This window comes from Bos grunniens, chromosome 1, assembly GCF_055505025.1.
Source record: "Bos grunniens cultivar Pamir isolate PY7600 chromosome 1, Bosgru_T2T1.0, whole genome shotgun sequence".
Taxonomy (NCBI): Eukaryota; Metazoa; Chordata; class Mammalia; order Artiodactyla; family Bovidae; genus Bos; species Bos grunniens.
In genome coordinates this window covers 9,392,444-9,414,748 of record NC_141165.1, presented here as the reverse complement: position 1 = coordinate 9,414,748, position 22,305 = coordinate 9,392,444, and the positions used below count along the sequence as shown (strand labels likewise).

The 22,305-nt window shown below is 42.5% G+C and overlaps 1 long non-coding RNA gene across 3 annotated transcripts in view; it reads right to left on the bottom strand.

Moving 5' to 3' along the window:
* Nucleotides 1-22,305, bottom strand: part of LOC147378939 (uncharacterized) — a 309,440-nt gene that overhangs the window by 230,735 nt on the left and 56,400 nt on the right. For 2 of the 3 annotated variants that reach the window (XR_015169806.1, XR_015169818.1), the window contains exon 3: nt 15,533-15,628. This is a non-coding gene — a long non-coding RNA (uncharacterized LOC147378939). Of the gene's footprint in view, nt 1-15,532; nt 15,629-16,620; nt 17,000-22,305 lie in introns of those variants that run through there. The other variant, XR_015169867.1, reaches the window with a different exon arrangement.

Here is a 22,305-nt window from a genome sequence, read left to right as displayed (position 1 = left end):
CCACGGGGTCACAAAGAGTCGGACATGACTGAGTGAGTGAACTGAACTGAACTGTATAGCACAAGGAACTATATTCAACACCCTGGGATTAAACCACAGTGGAAATGAATATAGAAAATGATGTCTAAATGTGTATAAAAGACTCACTTTGCTGTATAGCAGAAATTAACACAACATTGTATATCAACTCTGCTTAAATAAATATACAAATAAAGACCAAAAAAGTTCAAAATGGGTCTCACTGGGCTAAAATCAAGGTGTTATCGGGGCTGCATTCCTTCTGGAGGTTCTGAGTAAGATCCTACCACCTTGCCTTTCCCAAATTCTGGTGGCAGCCTGCATTCCTTGGCTGGTAGCCCCTTCCTCCCTCCATCTTCAAAGCCAACACTGCAGCATCTTTCAATCTCCCTCTGACTCTGCTCTTCCCACTTTTTTCATAGGCACACTTCTGATTACATTGGCTAATCCTGGAAAATCTCCCCACCACCGTAGCTTTAAATTAATCATATCCAAAGTCCATTCTGCCAGGTACAGTGACCTTTTCACAGGATCAGGGGATTAGGATGTGGACATTTCTAGGGATCATGTTTCTGCCAGCCGTAGCTCAGTGTGTAGTGTGTTCTCAACACATAGGAGCTGTCATGGCAGAAGCAGAAGGAGGAGGAAGAAGAGGGAAAAGCAGGAGGAGGGGCCTAATGAAATTCATTTCCTGAATATTGAAAACTGGTTCCAAAGCGAGTTCAAATAAATCCACAGATGGCTCATCCAAAATGTCTGTGAAGGAAAACTACGGATATTTGTGGTATGTCATCAACTTTCATAGGCTAGCATTAGAGATAACAGCTAACTCTTTCATAGGAAATATGGTTTTAGTACTAATAAATGTGGTTTAGTGATATTTACTAATACTTACTAACTATTATATAAACTGTAAGTATGGTTTATATAAACCACTTAAAATCATGAAGACTTCCATGGCAGTTGGGTGGTTAAGAATCTGCTGGCCAATGCAGGGGGCACAGGTTGGATTTCTGGTCCAGGAAGATCCTACATGCTGAAGGAGACCTGCTAAATTTAATAATACATTTAATTTTCAACAGTCAGGTGACATTATTATTTTGCCTAAGAGAACCGAAGAACACAGAAGTTAGATTCCTTGCTCAAAATCTTATAGCAAAACAAAGATTCAAACCCAAGCCCTCAGGGTCCTAAGCCTAAACTCTTAATCACTCAGTTCTATTTTTCTCAATAATTAACAGATTCATTCATAATGGTCCTACTTACATTTTTCAACATAATCATTTTTGTCCTAAAGTATTTGGATCCTCTTAAAGTTCACAGTGCCAGGCATTGCACTTTTCTTCTGTTTGCCTTTCAGAGCAAAGACACAGACCCATTCAGTGCTTTAGTATAAAGCTACCCAAATTCCAAGAAAAACGATCTTAATTATTTTAACAAAAGACAACACTTCATAGTTGAAACGAGAATGGTCTCCTTGCTCGTTGACTGAGTGACTGCCTTGCCCATCTGTGGGCAGCACCAGCACTGGGCCTTCAGCCATAATGTGGTTCCCTAAGAGCACAGAGATGGTGTCTTCTCTTCTAGATGGTTTTCCAAAATGCCCCCAGCGTCTAACACCTTCTGTCAGGCTAGACTTCTTCTCCAACATACCCATGTTGCAAATTTCTCAAATACTTCATGGATTGCATGTGTGGTGAAAAACGAGAGCTTTGATCACAGCACACACCCCAACAAAAAATTTTTATTCTATACCTCAACTAGAACACTGTTGAGAACAAAGCTGTATGAAGGGTTTCCTCTCACAACATTAACCAAATAGAGGTGGATGGAAAAAAGCAGTTTCAGAAACTGGGCTGAAAGCCTGGGCCCCACGACTAGACTGGACTGGAACCAATTTACATGAAGGATCATATTCTATATGAGCTTTGGAGACTGTCCTGAACAGTCTTGCCATGGCTTTGGCCGTCAGCACCTTAACCCTTTCTCCATGTTTGAAGACACTGCCTATCTTCATAGCCTATCACCACCAAAGCTGAAAATGCCCCCACCCGCCTGCTCCAACATCTGGTGGGGAAGGCTGGCCACGTGACCTCTGGTGGCCAATCAGACGCTCTGGCTGGGTTTTGCCCCTGGATTGAATGACCCAACTTTATCTTCCATCACCACACTTATCACTCCATTTATGAGCTCATTTGTTGTATTTCCCCAACTGAATATAAGGTTCCATGAGGACAGTCAATTTTGTTCACTGATATATTCCTAGTACTGAATATAATTCCTGGCTCATAAAAGGAATGTGATACGTTTCTTGAGCAAATGAATAAATGAATGGATAGATGGAATTAATGGATCCATGTGTGAAAGAAGGTGAACTTCCCTTTCCCTTTCCCAAAGGATCATGCATGATAAGGAACACATTCCTTCAGCCAACTGTTATCAGTGAGAGAAAAATATGAGGGGCAAAACAAGATCATGTTACTGCTTTGTGGAGGGAGGCACTCACTCCTTCCACTTTGCACCTTTCTCCTGAGCAGAGCCCTACACACTCTGGTCCCTGGTGCTGCATTACCAAAATTTTATTTTCAAAAGGGCAGAGTATTACCGTTTGAGAATTGCAACTCCCAAAACTCCTAACATGAAAATATCACAAAATGATGCAAACATACCAAATAAGAGGCCACTGTCAGTCACCTTAGAGAACAAGAAGTGTTTAGGAGCAGTGTTAGGCAAAAAAAAAAAAAAAAAGCCCCGATTTTTTTTTAAATTTATTTATTTGTAATTAGAGGATAATTCAGTTCAGTTCAGTCGCTCAGTCACAGCACGCCAGACCTCCCTGTCCATCACAAACTCCAGAGTTCACTCAAACTCATGTCCATTGAGTCGGTGATGCCATCCAGCCATCTCATCCTGTCATCCCCTTCTCCTCCTGCCCCCAATCCCTCCCAGCATCTGAGTCTTTTCCAGTGAGTCAACTCTTCACATGAGGTGGCCAAAGTATTGGAGTTTCAGCTTCAGCATCAGTCCCTCCAATGAACACCCAGGACTGATCTCCTTTAGGATGGACTGGTTGGATCTCCTTGCAGTCCAAGGGACTCTAACGAGTCTTCTCCAACACCACAGTTCAAAAGCATCAATTCTTCAGTGCTCAGCTAATTGCTTTACCATATTATGTTGGTTTCTGCCATATATCAACATGAATCAGTCATAGGCACACATATGCCCCAATATTTTTAAAGGGAAGAGGATTTCTAGAATATACCACAATATTTAATATCAACCCCTTTAAAAATCTACAACAGATTAACAGCTATCATGAAATCTGCATATTTTAATGAACATACATCTCCATCCCACCTATATTTCACTCCCCATGCAGAATATGCCCAGCTGCCTCCACAATTACCTTATGACATATTTTCTAGAACAATCACCATCATAGATGTCCTTCACTTGATAAATCCCAACTTACGTATGTGCATTAGAAATTACAATATCCAGAGCTAGGGGTCAGTCAGTTCAGTTCAGTCGCTCAGTCGTGTCCGACTCTTTGCAACCCCATGAATCACAGCACGCCAGGCCTCCCTATCTATCACAAACCCCCAGAGTTCACTCAGACTCAAGTCCATGGAGTCAGTGATGCCCTCCAGCCATCTCATCCTCTGGTGTCCCTTTCTCCTCCTGCCCCCAATCCCTTCCAGCATCAGAGTCTTTTCCAATGAGTCAACTCTTCGCATGAGGTGGCCAAAGTACTGGAGTTTCAGCTTCAGCATCATTCCCTCCAAAGAAATCCCAGGGCTGATCTCCTTAAGAATGGACTGATTGGATCTCCTTGCAGTCCAAGGGACTCCCAAGAGTCTTCTCCAACACCACAGTTCAAAAGCATCAATTCTTCGGCGCTCAGCCTTCTTCACAGTCCAACTCTCACATCCATACATGACCACAGGAAAAACCATAGCCTTGACTAGACGGACCTTTGTTGGCAAAGTAATGTCTCTGCTTTTCAATATGCTATCTAGGTTGGTCATAACTTTCCTTCCAAGGAGTAAGCGTCTCTTAATTTCATGGCTGCAGTCACCATCTGCAGTGATTTTGGAGCCCAGAAAAATAAAGTCTGACACTGTTTCCACTGTCTCCCCATCTATTTCCCACAAAGTGATGGGACCGGATGCCATGATCTTCGTTTTCTGAATGTTGAGCTTTAAGCCAACTTTTTCACTCTCCACTTTCACTCTCATCAAGAGGCTTTTAGTTCCTCTTCACTTTCTGCCATAAGGGTGGTGTCATCTGCATCTCTGAGGTTATTGATATTTCTCCCGGCAATCTTGATTCCAGCTTGTGTTTCTTCCAGTCCAGCGTTTCTCATGATGTACTCTGCATATAAGTTAAATAAGCAGGGTGACAATATACAGCCTTGATGAACTCTTTTTCCTATTTGGAACCAGTCTGTTGTTCCATGTCCAGTTCTAACTGTTGCTTCCTGACCTGCATACATATTTCTCAAGAGGCAGATCAGGTGGTCTGGTATTCCCATCTCTTGAATATTTTTCCACAGTTTATTGTGATCCACATAGTCAAAGGCTTTGGCATACATAGTCAGTAAAGCAGAAATAGATGTTTTTCTGGAACTCTCTTGCTTTTTCCATGATCCAGTGGATGTTGGCAATTTGATCTCTGGTTCCTCTGCCTTTTGTAAAACCAGTTTGAACATCTGGAAGTTCACGGTTCACATATTGCTAAAGCCTGGCTTGGAGAATTTTGAGTATTACTTTACTAGTGTGTGAGATGAGTGCAATTATGTGGTAGTTTGAGCATTCTTTGGCATTGCCTTTCTTTGGGATTGGAATGAAAACTGACCTTTTCCAGTCCTGTGGTCACTGCTGAGTTTTCCAAATTTGCTGGCATATTAAGTGCAGCACTTCCACAGCATCATCTTTCAGAATTTGAAATAGCTCGACTGGAATTCCAATGTGCAGTATGAAGAAGCTGCTAAAAAATAAATGAAATCATGGGCTACTTTGATCATCACTCACCCTTTTAGTATCAATAGATGTCTATCAAAGTAGCCCATGATTTCATTTTTTCTTTTAGCAGCTTCTTCATACTGCACATTGGAATTGCTCCTAAGCTGATTGCTACACACTCTTCAGATTTCATAAAAAAGATGAAGAGTTGAACTCAGTGACAAACTTAGGATATTCACCTAGTTCCCCTCATGCTCCACATTCTTATAAAGGACTGAAGAGATGATTAATTTTAAAATACTGGACCATAAGAGGGGTGAAAAACACTAAGCAGTACCCAACATTAACTAGAAAATTTGAGACAAAAAGTCAGAAAGACAAAAACCAGACAGGATCAATTTGTTGGAGGAAAATACAACCAAACACCTGTGAGGAAGAAGGCTTCTACAGAGAGGGGTGATTGCACTGTCCTCCAAGCTCCAAGGCAATGGATCCAAGAAGCAAGAGGGGCAAATCCAGCAAAAAATGATAGAAGGTCAATTAGGTCACTGCATTTGGAGCAGCCACATCTCTTGGCTCCTCACTCTTGCCCTCTTGAACTGAGTGGTGACCAACAGGTTAAAGTGATAGACTTGGGGCCCCCAGGCTGGAGAGGCATCAGTCACCTGAAGCTATGGCAGAAAGTGGCTTGATGCTCACCAAGGCCATCTTCCTCTTCCTGTACACAGGAAAGCTATATTTGCCAGCTTCCTTTGTAGTTCAGTTGAGACAAGGAGATCAAACCAGTCAATCCTAAAGGAAATCCCCTGAATATTCATTGGAAGGACTGAGGCTGAAGCTCCAATCCTTTGGTCACCTGATGCGAAGAGCCAACTCATTGGAAAAGACCCTGATGTTGGGAAAGATTGAAGGCAAAAGGAGAAGGGGGAGGCAGGGGATGAGATGGTTAGATAGCATCACTGACTCAATGGACAAGAGTTTGAGCAAACTCTGAGAGATAGTTAAGGACAGGGGAGTCTGGTGTGCTGCAGTCCTGAGGGTTGCAAAGAGTCAGACACAACTTAGGGACTGAACAACATGAAATTACTTTCTAGCCAGTGGGGGTCAATGAAAGGTACCCCTTCCAGGCCTGGTTATGAAAGTGCTGTACAATTATCCTCAGTCTTTCTTCTCTGAAAGTAAAGGATCCAAGGAAGATCTATGAGGGGGCCCCAGAAGACGATGGAAATTGTCAGGATCCTGAATTCAAGAGAGAGAAAAACAAATCTTTATTGAGCTACTAAGTCTGTGGGTTATTTCTTAAAGTTACCATGAGTTCCCCGACTAATCCCATAGCCCAAGAAACCCTGAGAGGATATGGAAGAGCTACAACAAAAAAAAGCTGCACACCAGCATCTCCATCAGGGTGCTTCCAGGAAATGGACAGCATATTCAAGAAGTTTATCAATGAGATACTCACAAATAGACTATTTCAAGAGGTAAAGACAGGGCTGAGGGAATCATCCAGGGATGATGAAGCTCTCAAGGGTCTCAATGGAGAACATGACCTCCCCCAGGCCTGAAGGGTGAAAGATGGAGCACTTACCAAGTTTTAGGGGAAGACTGTCCCTCAGAGGAAGACTTCAGAATCTAGGCAGAAATACCACCTCTGCCAAAACCAGGACGACAGAGGGAGGGTGAGAGAGAAGAGGAGATCGATACTCCTGTCTTTCCTCCTGTCCTCTAGACTTGCTGAGTGTCCCTTTGGCTGAGCCAACCAAAAGGGAGTGGGCAAGGGAGCCCAGTGATGCAGAGATCAGCCTCCCAGGGCCCATAGTGAGGCTGATTAGGATGAAACGTGGATTTGGGAGACAAACTGAGAGGAGCCTGAACACCTTCCCAGCAGCCCATCCTGCCAATCCCCAGGCACCAGGGAAGGGCATCTGTGACCAGAAAGAGCATCCACAGAGAGACAAACTAAATGAAGATGACAAAGAATACAAAGAATCAAAGATTTAAGGAAAAAGGAGCACAAAAGCAGAAGAAAGAAGACATCAAAGCCTAAGGAGCAAATAGAAGAGGATTAACACATTTTGTCTTGTGAAAATCCAAGAATTGGCTATTGCGAACCCCAGATGGCACAGTGGTAAAGAATCTGCCTGCCAAGCAGGAGACTCAGGTTTGATCCCTGGGTAGGAAAGATCCCCTGGAGAAGGAAATGGCAACGCAGTACAGCATTCTTGCCTGGGAAATCCTGTGGTCAGAGGGATCTGGCGGTCTACAGTCCATGGGATCACAAAGAGTCGGACACCACTTAGTGACTAAACAGAAGCAGCATCATATCTATAAATTAAGAATCAGCTACTGTACAAGAAAATTTTAGAAATGTTAAGAATTGACTCAGAAAACAAAATAGTCACTGAATATATGGAGTGGAGAAAGTTCACAGTAACTTGTTGACCTGGAAAAATTGAGCCATGGGATTCTTTAAGACTATATTACCAGAAGGAAAAAATGGAAAATACATATTTTTTAAAGAGTATGAAGTGCCAATCCATCTAGTGAAAATTCTAGAAATAGAGAACAGAAAAAATTCTAGGAATGGAAAAGAACAAGTAATGAAGGAAAAAAAAAATTTCCCAGGGCTGAAGAAACATGAATTAAAACTTTTCATCAAGACCTACTCTTTGATTTTTTTTTTTTTACTCTACTGTTTTAAAATTCAGAAGTTCAAAGATAAAAGAAAATCCTAAGTGCTTCTTTGAGAGAATAAAATAGGTTACTTAAAGTTAATGAGTTTCTGAGCAGCATTAAATTTCTCCTTGACAAGACTTAATGCTAAAAAGATAATACACTAATACCTTAAAAGTTCTGACGGGCAATTACTTTGAATGTAGAATCTGATTCCTACCCAAATTAACTTTGAAAAGGAAAAACAAAGGCATTTTCACAGACATTCAAAGATTCACACACAGGCCTCCTCAAATAGATTTAACGAAGCAGGAAAGAGAAGTTAATTCAAATAGAGGAAAATGTGGGACCCATGGATCAACAGAAAACAGAAAAACTAGTGAAAAACATAGTTCACTTAGAGATATCTTTAAAAATTTTTGGAGATGGGAGGGAGGTTCAAAAGGGAGGGGATATATGTATACCTATGGCTGATTCATGTTGAGATTTGACAGAAAACAACAAAATTTCATAAAGCAATTATCCTTCAATAAAAAAAATAATTAAAATAAATTTTTGACAATAATTTGCAACTTAAAAATCCCAGAAGACCTCAATATGGGAGGCGGCAGGGTTGGCGAGTAGAGGGAAATTAGTGAAAATAATCCTAAATGTCTAGATTTGTTTGAAATGTGAAACAGAAATATTATAGATAACTAATTTCAAATAATTAATTTGGAAAGAGAGGTAGAAAATGTGAGTAGATGAATACCTATATAAGGATTTAAAAAGTAGCAAACTTGAGTCTTTAAAAAAAAAAGATGGTGCCAAGACCAAACATTTCCTAGGGATTTCTGTTCCTTAAAAAAAAGTGGTAATCCTTAAATTATACATCTATCTGAAAGTACACAATAGTAAAGAGAATCCAGACTCATTCTGCACAGTTAACATCACTTTGATTCCAAAACCAGAAGACAAGGTGAACTCGAGACCAAAAGAAAGAAGAAGCCATAGGTCAAAGTTACCTATGTATGAACATAGATATAAAATACTAAAAAATATATTAGCAAATAAAATTCAGAATATATTATTATTTTTAATTATAGCCAAACAGAATCCACCTAGAAAATGCAAGAGTAGGTCAATATTAGGAAAGTTATGATGCTGTTGTTTAGTCACTAAGTCATGCTCATTCTTTTGGGACCCAATAGACTGTAACTGGCAGGCAGTTCCCTCTGTCCATGGGATTTCTCAGGACAATATTAGGAAAGTTATGATGTCATCGGGATTCCCAGATATCTCAGTTGGTAAAGAATCGGCCTGCAATGCAGGAGACCCTGGTTCGGGAAGATCTGCTGGAGAAAGGGATAGGTTACCCACTCCAGTACTCTTGCGCTTCCCTTGTGGCTCAGATGGTAAAGAATCGGCCTGCAATTCAGGAGACCCCGGTTCAATTTCTGGGTTGGGAAGATCCCCTAGAGAAGGGATAGGTTATCCACACCAGTATTCTTGGGCTTCCCTTGTGGCTCAGCTGGTAAAGAAAGAAAAGAAAAGAAAGAAAGTGAAGTCACTCAGTCATGTCCGACTCTTTGTGAACCCATGGACTGTAGCCTACCAGCCTCCTCTGTCCATGGGATTTTCCAGGCAAGAATACTGGAGTGGGTTGCCATTTCAGCTGGTAAAGAATCTGCCTCCAATGCAGGAGACCTGGGTTCGATCCCTGGGTTAGGAAGATCCCCTGGAAAAGGGAAAGACTACCCACTCCAGTATTCTGGCCTAGAGAATTCATTCATGGACTATAGTCCATGGGGCCGCAAAGAGTCAGACATGACTGAGCAACTTTCACTTTGCAGGACTGAGACCCAAGTATTAATGTGGGTTGGAATCACAATAAGAATAAAATAATAAGGGCTTATAGGGGTGAGAATCAGGATAAAAAATCTCTATTACAAAATGTAATGATAAATTTTGGAGAAGAAAATGGCAACCCACTCCAGTATTCTCGCCTAGAAAATTCCATGGACTGAGGAGCCTTGTAGGCTACAGTTCATGGGATCACAAAGAGTTGGACACGATTGAGTGACTTCAGTTTCACTTTCACTTTCTTTAATGATATTTTTAATAAGGTAAATGCAGTCATTATGAATGGAAAGATAAAAATTATAAAGATGTTACTTCTCCCCAAATTAGTCTGTAAATTCAATACAATTTGAATAATATCCAACAGAACTTTTTATAGAATTGGCAAGATGATTTTCAAGTTCATCATAAAGAGAAAATATAAGAACTTCATTTTGAAAAGATCAAAGGGAACTATTAAATATCAAAACAGACTTCAAATCTGAGTTAATGAAAAGAGTGTGTTATTGGTACAGAAATAGAGAAATAAATCAATAAAATAACAGAGTCCAGAAACAGAAAAACCCAATGGGAAAAACATGGATAAACAAATGAATGGTGTGGAGACAATTAGGTATTTATTAAGAAAAATTAAGCTAGACTTCCCTTCTATACAGAATACTTCAAAACAAAGCCCAGATGGGTTGAAAAGCTAAGCATCTTTTTTAAAAGACTATAAATATTAGCCAAAATATTGCCTAATATTGCATAAATAAATAAATAGTAGGCAAAAATACAGAGAATTTATAACTTTGGATAAAGTCATTTTTAACCAAGACAAAACCAGAATTTCAAAAATCCAAAGATTTGCTATCGTGAACATTTAATGCATTCATAAGAAAAGATTCCTTTTAAAATTAAAACACAAGAAACAAACTTGGAGAAAATCTTTACAACAATTAATGAAGGTAATATCTAGACTCTTTAGAGAACTCATGCAAGTCCAGAAGAAAAAAAAAATTATAAAATGAAAACAAGAAAGGGTATAAACCAGAAATTCCAAATAATATAAAGGTACAAGTGTCCAAAAGCAAATGAAATGCTCTGATAATCTGGAAATTGCTAATTAAAACAAGAATAATGCTTTATTCCCTTATCAGCATGACAGAAATTTAATAGACTGATAAAAGCAGTGTTCATAAGGGTGGAATATGGGGGAAATTGGGGAATATGGGGGAAATTACATTCTTGGTAAAAGGACAAACTGATAAAGCTTTTCTGGTAATAATCTTCAGAAATCATAATCATTATCTTTGATCCAAGAATTCCTAAAGAAACACTCACAGATGTGTTATATATATAATGATATCTGATGCAATATTGCATGAAATAGCAAAAAAAAAAAAAATCAGAAACATTTATGTGGGAAGCAGTTTAATAAATCACAATCACCAATTTAAAATCATGGGCTTTTATACATAACAGAGTGATATGAAAAAATGTCATAGAATATCTATAGAGCACTATCACTTTTTTATTAAAATGTGTATAAATCTGTGGTGGTAGAAAACCTACAGAGAAAAAACTGAACACACAGTTGTGTCCCCTCACTTTAGCCATCACAGCACACCATACCCAACTGCATTTATTTGTTTTCATGTCTGCCTCCTCCCTGAGCTATCACGGTTTTCTTTCTTTTTCTCTCCACAGAAAGCATTCTGCAGGCATCCGTTAAATGGCTGCATGGCTGTCTGACCTCAGCCCTGTCCTACTCAGCATTTTAGAGGTTAAAAGGATCGTATAATCCAATGTCTCAGTTTCAATCCCAATAGTGCCATTTACTACTTGTATGACCTTGAGCCCCCCTTTTTTTCATCCATCAGAAGGAGAAATAATGCCTGTGGCATCGCACTGTTAGGAGGACTAAGAAAATACATGAAAAGCCCGTAGCGCAATGCCTGGTGCTGTTCTTACTGCTGTGAACCAACTTGGTCCAAACTTAGAGGTTTAAAACAGCAGCGATTCACTGTGCCCATGAACCCGATCTTGAGCAGGGCTCAGGAGGGAGAGTTCATCCTTGCCCCTCCTGGAAAGAGCCAGGGCCACTCTCCTGGGACTGATCCATCACTTCCAAGGTGACCTGCCCTTAGCTGGCAACTGTTCTGGCTGTTGGTTCCTCCCCCAGTAAAACATCTCCGCAGAGCAGCTTGAGTCTCCTCCCAACATGGTGGCTGGATTCCAAGAATAAGCATCTCAAGAAACAGGAGGTAGAAGTTGCCCATATCTTCAGGTCTAGGCCCGAAAACTGGCACAATGTCACTTCCTCATATCTGTCGCTCAAGCGGTTACAGGGCCCAGATTCAGGCTGCCTCTGGACACGTATTATGTGCAAAATACACACACTGGGAGCAAGCCCAACCAAAGTCTCATTACTGTAAGTCAAGTCCAAGTATAAGTGAAGCTCCTTAGTGTGGCTCTTCCTAAAGAACTCACTGAGGTTGTTCATGACCATCTGAATGCAATGAACTATGGCATCCAGTCCCATCACTTCATGGCAATAGATGGGGAGGAAATGGAAACAGTGACAGACTATTTTCTTGGGCTCCAAAATCACTGCAGATGGTGACTGTAGCCATGAAATTAAAAGACTCTTGCTCCTTGGAAGAAAAGCTATGACCATCCTAGACAGCCTATTAAAAAGCAGAGACATTACCCACAAAGGTCCATCTAGTCAAAGCTATGGTTTTTCCAGTAGTCATGTATGGATGTGAGAGTTGGACTGTAAAGAGAGCTGAGCACTGAAGAATTGATGCTTTTGAACTGTGGTGTTGGAGAAGACTCTTGAGAGTCCCTTGGACTGCAAGGAGATCCAACCAGCCCATCCTAAAGGAAATCAGTCCTGAATACTCACTGGAAGGACCAATGCTGAAGCTGAAGCTCCAATACTTTGGCCACCTGATGCAAAGAACTGATTCATTGGAAAAGACCCTGATTCTGGGAAAGACTGAAGGCAGGAGAAGAAGGGGACAACAGAGGATGAGATGGTTGGATGGCATCACCGACTTGATGGACATGAGTTTGAGCAAGCTCTGGGAGTTGGTGATGGACAGGGAAGCCTAGCATGCTGCAGTCCATGGAGTTGCAATGAGTCAGACACAACTGAGCAACTGAGCAACTGAACTGAACTGATAGAGGCTAGTTATTTTCAACCCTACATGCAGACACGTACTCCACACACAATGGTGGGACGAGCATAGAATAACCACAGTAGACACTCCTGTTCAAAAAAGGGAGAAACAAGAGGCTGCATCAGCACAGTTGCAAAGCAATTATGTGCTCCAGCTGTACAGATGGCGAAGTTTCTTTCTAGGGCCCTGGACTCTCTGGTGGATGTTGGCTGCACCCTCTGGACTGTTGTCTCTTCCTGTAACATCCTTTGTTTTCCGTAAGAACACTCCATTGGTGCTGTAGCTTTCTCAGCCTACTTCCTACCCATACAAGTTGGAGCTTTATTTTGTCTTTCAACTCAGCCTGGTGGTGCTTCCTATCAATAAGGGCTTCCCTGGTGCCTCATTTGGTAAAGTATCTGCCTGCAATGCAAGAGACCTGGGTTCAATCCCTGGGTCAGGAAGGTCCCATGGAGAAGGAAATGGCACCCCACTCCAGTATTCTTGCCTGGAGAATCCCATGGACAGAGGAGTCTGGCAGGCTACAGTCCATAGCTTGACAAAAAGCCAGACATGACTGAACAACTAACACACATCAGTCAGTAAGTATTAGAGTCAAGGTCAGGAAGCAACAGTTAGAACTGGACATGGAACAACAGACTGGTTCCAAATAGGAAAAGGAGTACATCAAGGCTGTATATTGTCACCCTGCTTATTTAACTTCTATGCACAGTACATCATGAGAAATGCTGGGCTGGAAGAAACACAAGCTGGAATCAAGATTGCCGGGAGAAATATCAATAACCTCAGATATGCAGATGACACCACCCTTATGGCAGAAAGTGAAGAGGAACTAAAAAGCCTCTTGATGAGAGTGAAAGTGGAGAGTGAAAAAGTTGGCTTAAAGCTCAACATTCAGAAAATGAAGATCATGGCATCCGGTCCCATCACTTCATGGGAAATTGATGGGGAAACAGTGGAAACAGTGTCAGACTTTATTTTTCTGGGCTCCAAAATCACTGCAGATGGTGACTGCAGCCATGAAATTAAAAGACGCTTACTCCTTGGAAGGAAAGTTATGACCAACCTAGATAGCATATTCAAAAGCAGAGACATTACTTTGCCAACAAAGGTCCATCTAGTCAAGGCTATGGTTTTTCCTGTGGTCATGTATGGATGTGAGAGTTGGACTGTGAAGAAGGCTGAGCACCGAAGAATTGATGCTTTTGAACTGTGGTGTTGGAGAAGACTCTTGAGAGTCCCTTGGACTGCAAGAAGATCCAACCAGTCCATTTTGAAGGAAATCAGCCCTGGGATTTCTTTGGAAGGAATGATGCTAAAGCTGAAACTCCAGTACTTTGGCCACCTCATGCGAAGAGTTGACTCATTAGAAAAGACTCTGATGCTGGGAGGGATTGGGGGCAAGAGGAGAAGGGGACGTCAGAGGATGAGATGGCTGGATGGCATCACTGACTCGATGGACGTGAGTCTGGGTGAACTCTGGGAGTTGGTATTGGACAGGGAGGCCTGGCGTGCTGCAATTCATGGGGTGGCAAAGAGTTGGACACGACTGAGCAACTGATCTGATCTGATTGAGTCAATAATACTATATTATTAGAGTCAATGTGTGCTATAAACAAAGTGAATTTAGCATGCGTGCATGCATGCTAAATTGCCTCAGTCATATCTGACCCTGCAATCTTATGGACTGTAGCCTGCCAGGCTCCTGTATCCATGGGATTCTCCAGGCAAGAATACTGGAGTGGGTTATCATGCCCTTCTCCAGGGGATCTTCCCGACTCAGCGATCAAACCCATGTCTCAGTTTCCTGCATTGGCAGGTGAGTTCTTCACAACTAGCGCCACCTGGGAAGGCCAGGGGCTCTTACTGTTACTATGATTAATAACATGGATAAAGATACTAAGATGCCTTACCAAGCAGGCAATATTTACAGAATCTTTGCAGAACACAATTAAATAGGTAAAAAGAACAAGATGACATTTAATAAGGGTAAATAAAAGTCCTGTATGTAGACTTTAAAAATCAATTTCATAATTACAGGATGGGGAAGCTTTGGTTTACTGGCATGCCTGTCTCCCCAACTAAGCTGTAAGCCTTTTGTAGGAGAAAATTGAGGGGATTTAGTTGACAGCAAGCTCACAATGAAACAAAAGCATGAAGAGACACACACTGTAAGTGGCATTCTGACAATGTAGCTTATAATCAGGATGGTGAGGGAAGTAAAACCACATCACAGGAGTAACTTTTGAGCAAAGAAATGACTTCACCAGGAGAAGAAAAAGCCTCAGGGAAGTAAGACCAACCTGGGGGCAGGTGAGCCAACTTCATAGTCTGAAAGGCTGTCATGTAAAAGAAGAGATGGACTTGGCTCCAGAGGACAGAGTTAGCATGGATGGGGTGGTACCTCCAGGAAAGCTGACTTCCATAAGAAAAGCACTAGAGACATTGCTGTCAACCTCAGAGAGTTATTGGCATCATGTCAAGAGTTTTAAGTAATACTGATGCCAGGACCCACCCCCCAGAACAATCCTATCTGAGTCTCTGAGCATGGGCCCCAGGCAGTAAGGATTTTGTCAAACTTACCAGGAGGTTACATAGTGCTGCCATGACGGTATATGTGGGACTGACCCAGATAAGTGAGCAGACTTACAAAGAATTGACTTATCCATCACCAGAGGGGTTCCAACAGGAGTCAGTATTGTGACTGGAGATTCTGCATTAAGTGAGGGACCAAGTGAACTTAAAAAACCCCTATAAGATCCACAGATTCAAGGGCGGTAAATGAATCAACTCCATCACAGAGAACTCAGAGATTTTTCCTTGCTGAGGGAGCTGTGTGCCGAGGCCCACATGCTCCAACCATGGTGCTCTTACCTCCTGGAACAGAGAGCTGTACTCCCTCCTCTCCACAGCAGGGGTCTCTCAGATAGGCTTCTGCGCCCAAACGGGCAGTTTGAGTCAGAGAGTAACCTGTTTGGAATGGTTAAGAAAATGGGAAGTTTAGGGGAGAGCAAGAGAGGAAATGAGGCACGAAAGCCCATGACCTGGGTATCTGAAATTCTGTGACCCCATTTCTACAGAGGCCCTCCTGCCTCCTCAATTTCCACCCACTGAATCCTCAACCCAACTCCAGCTCTTCATTTTTTTTTTAATTTTTATTGGAGTATAGTTGCTTTACCATGTGGTTACTTTCTGTTGTACCACAAAGCGAATCAGCTATATGTACACATACATGCCCTCTTTTTTGGATTTCCTCCCCATTTAGGTCCCCACAGTGCACTGAGTAGAGTTCCCTGGGCTGTACAGTCCTTTTGCACAGCAGAGTGTGTCAGTTGCCCCGTTGTTAGGCTGACTCTTTGCGACCCCATGGACTATAGCCTGCCAGACTCTTCTGTCCATGGAATTCTCTAGGCAAGAATACTAGAGTGGGTTGCCACTTCCTTCCCCAGGGGATCTTCCCAACCCAAGGATCAAACCCAGGTCCCCCACATTGCAGGCAGGTTTTTTACCATCTGAGCTACCAGGGAAGCCCTTGGCACAGCAAAGGAAACTATAAACAAGGTGGAAAGGCAACCCTCAGAATGGGAGAAAATATTTGCAAGCAAAGCAACTGAAAAGGGATCTATCTCCAAAATATACAAGCAGCTTAATATCACACACATAAACAACCAAATCAAAAAATGGGCCTTAGACCTAAGGAGACATCTCTCCAAAGAAGACATCCAGCTCTTTATCTCAAGCTGAACTGTTCTCTTTTTTTGAATTGCGTTTCTTTCCATTTAGATAGCTAACATTATCTGCCATTTGCTGTTGGCACAGTCCTCATGAGATAGTTCATTCTTGTAAGTCAGTGTCTGGAGCCTCAGCTACCCAATTCTCTGCCCTTTTCTGAGCTCTCCAGTTCATTTCTAGACCTTTTTATTAATGAAGTGCAGTAGGGCATTAAACATTCCAGCTCTTACCAGCAGCCTGGAAAGGGAAATAACCATTCTGATCATCAGATGATCCACTTCTGCTAAAATTGTATTTCACAAGCAGAATCCTTCCACGTCACGACTCCCGCCTTGAAAGAAGACACCAGTGCAACCCCATATCCCACACACCAAGAGCAGATACCTAACATGTCCAGAAGGATATCTTCTTTTTCCACAAGATCTTAATTGTTTTTCTATTTTCAAATACGGGGATCCCTGACATCGAGCATTGACCAGCACAGGTGGCCAAAAAGAAAAATTTTCTTATAATTTGAATACAGATGAAAGAGGGGGAAAAAAGTGTTCTAAATCACAGCACTGTCTTCTGAAGGCCAAGTGCATATTATAAAACTTTCCCGGTTCATTTCAAGCAACTGTTGAGCTCATCAATGCTTTATTTGTGAAAGCAAATGCCTAGCCTTACAAAACATCTATTCAAACAACCATGACTCAGAATTCTGGGACTTTCCTGCCTGTCTGGGAATTATGCTTATGATACAAATGCCGAGTTAATAAAAGCCCGCCTTCCACGCGTCAAAGACCTTTGCAATCTTAAAGAAAGAGGAAAAAAAAGAAAGCTTGCACTGGCAGCCCTTCTTTTGCTATGTAAATGACATTTGTGAGGTTTCATTGTACTTAGAAATAATCAGAGGATTTTTAGGGCAGTGAAACTACTCTGTGCTCACTGCACTGGTGGATACATGTCATGATACACTGATCCAAGCCCAGAGAAGGCGTAGCACCAAGAGTGAACCCTCATGTAAACTATGGACTCTAGGTGATGACGCCGTGTCAATCTATGTTTGTCAACTGTAAGAAACGTACCCCTTTGGCCAGGGCTATTGGTAATGGGGAGGCCATGCTTGTGTGGAGATAGGGCGGTGTTTGGGAAATCTCTGAAACTTCTGCCCAATTTTACTATAAACCTAAAACCTCATCTAAAAAGTGAAGTCTATTTAAGAGACATCCATGTAGAGAACAAATGTATGGACACCAAGAGGGGAAAGGTGAGTGGGATGAATCGGGAGATGGGGGTTGACATATACGCTAGGGATACTATGCATAAGGGCTTCCCAGGAGGCGCTAGTGGTCAAGAATCCACCTGCTAATGCAGGAGACACAAGAGATGAGGGTTCGATCTCTGGGTCAGGAAGATCCCCTGGAAAAGGAAATGGCACCACAATCCAGTATCTTGGCTGGAAAATTCTGCAGACAAGAGGAGTCTGGCGGACTACAGTCCATGGGGCTACAAAGAGAGACTGAGCACTCTATGCATAAAATAGATAATTAAAGAGAACCTACTGAATAGCACAGGAAACGCTCTGTGGTGACCTAAATGGAAAGAAAATCCAAAAAAGAGGAGATATATACATAAAAGCTTAGCTGATTCACTTTGGGGTCCAGTAGGAACTAGGCTTCCCAGCTAGTGCTGAGGGCAAAGAACATGCCTGCCAATGCAAGAGACAAGAGAGACGTGGGTTCGATCCCTGGGTCGGGAAGATCCCCTGGAGAAAGGAATGGCAACCCACTCCAGTATTCATGCCTGGAGAATCCCACGGACAGAGGAGCCTGGCAGGGTGCAGTCCATGTGGTCGCAAAGAGTCGGACATGACTGAAGCGACTTAGCACGCATGCACAGTAGAAACCAACATTGTAAAGCATCTATGGTCCGATTAAAATTTTTTTAAACCAAAAGTAAAGTCTATTCTTTAAAAACTAACCATCTTGTTGGAAGAAGGTCTTCCTTAGTGCTCTCATGGACTCTGAATGAATTTTGCAAGAATGCTTCCTCTTGAAACACAGGAAAGTATGGATACATCGAGGAGGTTGCCTTTGGAAGCTGGAGTTTTTAGGGTAGATTGTTACTCCTTTGAGGTGTCTGTACCTATCTCCCAACCTGGAAATCTCTTCCCCCTCCTCCCTGTCACGCTGAACTATGCTGAAATGTCATCCTCTCGGAGAACCCATAACTCCTTCCTTCTCTCCCTCATCATCCTACCTGAAATAGCCCCCGTTTCTTGGCATCACACCAGCCTGTCCTTCCATCACTGCACCCCAGTCTTAACCCAGTGTGTCATAATGCTTTTCTCTCTCCCTCAGATTAGAGTTTGCCCGGTGCTGAGAAAGGTGTCTCTTCATTCTGTAATATTTATCAAGAACCAATGAACCATTAGAGAGAGGTGTCTGCCTCCATTCCCAGAACCCTGCCCAGTTGATACAGAGAAAGTCAGATCTCTGTGTTAAACCACCAGCAGTGAATCACCAGGTCATCCACAGCATAGATCTATTTGGGGGTTGGCAGGGCTTCCCAGGTGGCTTAGACGGTAAAGAATCTGCCTGCTTTGCAGAAGACCCAGGTTCAATCTGTGGGTCGGGAAGATCCTCTGGAGAAGAACATGGCATCCCATTCTAGTATTCTTGCCTGGAGAATCCCATGGACAGAGGAGCCTGGTGGGCTACAGTCCATGGGGTCGAAAAGAGTCAGACAGGACTAAACGACTAACACTTTCACTTTCAGGAGCTGGAAGAGGACTGAGGGAGGGCAAAGAAGAAGGGATGGGGGAATCATTCAGAAGTTAAGAAACCACACTGTCACTTGGTTAAGATCCATAGACTCCACTCTTAAATGGATATCACAGCCTGAGATATTTATGAATATTGAAAACATCCCACTCCCTTGGGATAATGGCTTAAAAACGCAATGAGGCCATTTATATGCTCACAAGTCTCCCAAGCAATCAGTGGGAAATTTACTTGGAGGTTCCATGGTTTGTTTGCCAACTCCCAAGAATACACACACATAGCAGCAGCAGCAGCATCCAGACCTTCTAACACTCTCGGATCTTGACCTGGTTAGGCAAAACTTGCTAAGTCCCCTTAGTGAGATGGGAGTCACCTCTAATACGCTTTCTCCCAACACCCATTATCTGTGTCACCTCCCTTCCCACATTCTACTGCTCAACACCAAGCTCCCAAAAAGTGTTCAGTGGCCACAGCCATGGTGGAGGAGCCAGGAGATACATACATATTCCAGGGGAGGGGGTTATTTAGTTTCATCCGTGCATTAGACCCAACACAAGGGGGAAAAGTCAGCAAGTGCAAGGGAAAAAGTTTCTTTGATCTTCAGTCTGGAAACAAAACACATTGACGTGAAGCCATGAGAAGCCAGAAACCATGAGAAGCCAAATGAGAAACCACAACTTGACTCTCAGAATTAAACATCATTATCAAGTTTTTGCAGGTCCCTTACGGCCCCTAAAAGCTCCATTTCAAAACAAACTAAAACTATGGCTGGAGCTGAAGAGGCTCTCATAATAGGTGAGCCTGTGGCCTGGGTGAGAGTCAATGTCTTTCTCAGCTCCCCTCGCTCAAAGGCATTAACACCTAAAATCTTCACCCCCAACATAACTCAGTGCGGCCACTCTTTTTATCTTGGCAGCCTCTGGAAAACTTTCGCCAAGGTTCTGGGCTCTTTCAGTCAACATGACCAATTCTACATCCTTTTATTAATTACTAACCATTTCCCCTTGTAGTCCTTCCTGAAATCCCTGCTTTGATCTGCCTGACATGTCATATGGTGAGCGCGTCGGAGACCAACCCCTCCGGTGGCTGACTCAGAACTGGCAGGCCTGGCAGACACACACACAAGTAAGGGAGACATTTCCTGGAGATGCTAGAGGAATTCTACCAGGAAATCGACAGCCATGCGCAGAGAATTCATTTTGTTCATTCCCTCTCTATTTATGGATTGATTGTCTCTTGATATGTGCTAAAAAAAACAAATTTCAGGGGCTATCATAAATGCCCTACATCCTGTCCCTAACTTATTTAGTTCAAGAAAAGAGTGTGGATTATGAAACCAGTCAATTCTGATGAGCTAAATTAGGTTCTTAACCAAGAAGACCCACAGACAAGTCCCCTGGCAGCTTCTGTTAACTTTTCCAAAGGCACCTAGGTGTCTGCAGCTCCTGATCAGGTCAGAATGGCTAGTGATGCCACGTTCTCTCAATTCATCCCACCTTCTCCTTCCCCGACTCTGTCCACAATTCTGTCCTCTGTCTGTGAGAGAGTAGCATTGAAACATATACACTACCATATGTGAAATTAGACAGTCAGTGGGAATTTTCTGTGTAACACCGGGAGCTCAAATCCAGCACTCTGTGACAACCTAGAGGGGTGGGATAGGTTGGGGAGGTGCGGGGGGGAGTTCAAGAGGGACGGAACAAACATGTACCTCTGGCTGAGTCATCTTGATATATAGCAGAAGCCAATTAAATATATATATATATATATATATATACACACACATGGTGTGGTGGTTTAGTCCAACTCTTACAACCCCTTGGACTGTAGCCCACCAGGCTCCTCTGTCCATGGGATTCTCCAGGCAAGAATACTGGAGTGGGTTGCCATTTCCTTCTCCAGGGGATCTTCCCAGCCCAGGAATCGAACCCAGGTCTCCTGCATTGCAGGAAAATTCTTTACCGACTGAGCTACACGGGAAGCCTATATATATATTATATATATATATATATATGTATATATATTTAAAAGAATGGCTTGTGATGAGACGCCTAGTCTTGTAACCAGGATGTAAGACGTGAGCTGATGGCCCCCCTCCAGCTCCACTATCTTCCTTGGACTCCTCTGTATATAAACAGCCTTTCTGATATTTCAAATTGGCCTAATGAGAAGCGGGAAGTATTTCCAAGGGCAACATACAAATCTGTTCTCTCCCCGCAGCCTGACAACAGATGCTTCCAGGGAAGTCTGGGGCAAGCATTGTACTGAATTTAACAAAAATAATTGAATTTTTGGAGCCTACCCCAAGGATTGAAAAGAAAATGGCCATTACCAGCAAGCAGCTGATCTTACATGAAGCTGAAACTGGCCACATGATTAAAAACATTAAATGACCAATGATTTGCCCTTAATGAATATTCAGATCATTTCCATTTAACAAAAAGGTGAATATTTCTTCTTTGTACAGCTTAAGATGCAGGTAAGCTAAAGCTCATCTTAACCTCCTCTTGGCAACCCCTGCACAGACAAGTCGGTCTTGCCTATTCCACTGCAATAAAAAAATTAAAAAAAAAAAAATGCTACATCAACTGTGCTTCTGCTGAAATTGCTGTCTGACACTCCAGTGTTCTTGCCTGGAGAATCCCAGGGACAAGGGAGCCTGGTGAGCTGCCGTCTACGGAGTCACACAGAGTCGTACACGACTGAAGTGACTTAGCAGCAGCAGCAGCAGCAGCAGCAAAGATCAAAGGGGCCTTTTCCCCTGCAGATTACTTGTCTACCATGCCCTGGACTCTCAGTGTGGTCTCAGGGGCTCACTCTCGTCCCGTGCTGCTCTGGAGTTAGCAGCCGCCTAGCTCTCCCAGCTATAGGATCTGGCTTGTAATGACAGTAATTGCCAGTCTGTTAACTTACCTCCAATCAGGAAGGAAAATGCCCTCGGGCCACACTTCTCAGAACCACATGAAGAGATAGGAATGAATTCAATAAAAGAAAATTATCCAGTCCTGTTCATAGAGTGCCACTAAGACCAGCAGGCATTTTTTTTCTTTTTGTTAATAGGAATATTAAACACTGCTGGGCCACAAAATGGAACAAAGGTCTTTAGTCTGTTCCCTCCAGTGTCCGTATCCTTGACTTCCTTTAACCACC